This window comes from Rhinolophus sinicus, chromosome 3, assembly GCF_057876585.1.
Source record: "Rhinolophus sinicus isolate RSI-liver-muscle chromosome 3, RSI-T2T, whole genome shotgun sequence".
Classification (NCBI taxonomy): Eukaryota; Metazoa; Chordata; class Mammalia; order Chiroptera; family Rhinolophidae; genus Rhinolophus; species Rhinolophus sinicus.
Genome location: NC_142503.1, coordinates 191,036,701 through 191,036,985, shown reverse-complemented (window position 1 = coordinate 191,036,985; position 285 = coordinate 191,036,701). Strand labels below are relative to the sequence as shown.

The 285-nt window shown below is 52.3% G+C and overlaps 1 protein-coding gene across 4 annotated transcripts in view; it reads right to left on the bottom strand.

Annotated features, from left to right (window-relative positions):
* DGLUCY (D-glutamate cyclase) overlaps positions 1 to 285 on the bottom strand; it is a 79,757-nt gene that overhangs the window by 14,279 nt on the left and 65,193 nt on the right. The gene's annotated exons all lie outside the window — the stretch shown is intronic.

Genomic DNA, 285 nt, shown 5'->3' with positions numbered 1-285 from the left:
CAGCTGGAGTGCTGCAGTCCTTATGGGGAAGGAGGGTCTTCTATAACACCAGGGGGTCTAGTGGGTCCTTGAAACACCCAGTGGAGTCAGGAACGTCCAGGGACTGACTTTGTCACAGAAAACTTGAACAGAGAAATGAGGGGATTGACCCTTGATCACCTGGCCGTGTCCAAGATGGACGGAGCCCTCAAGGGAAGTAAGGTCTCCTCTCCCTTCTCTTGAGACTCATAGAGTGTCTTCAGCTCTTGGGCACTGTTTGCAAATCCACTCTGGAACTTGGCCATC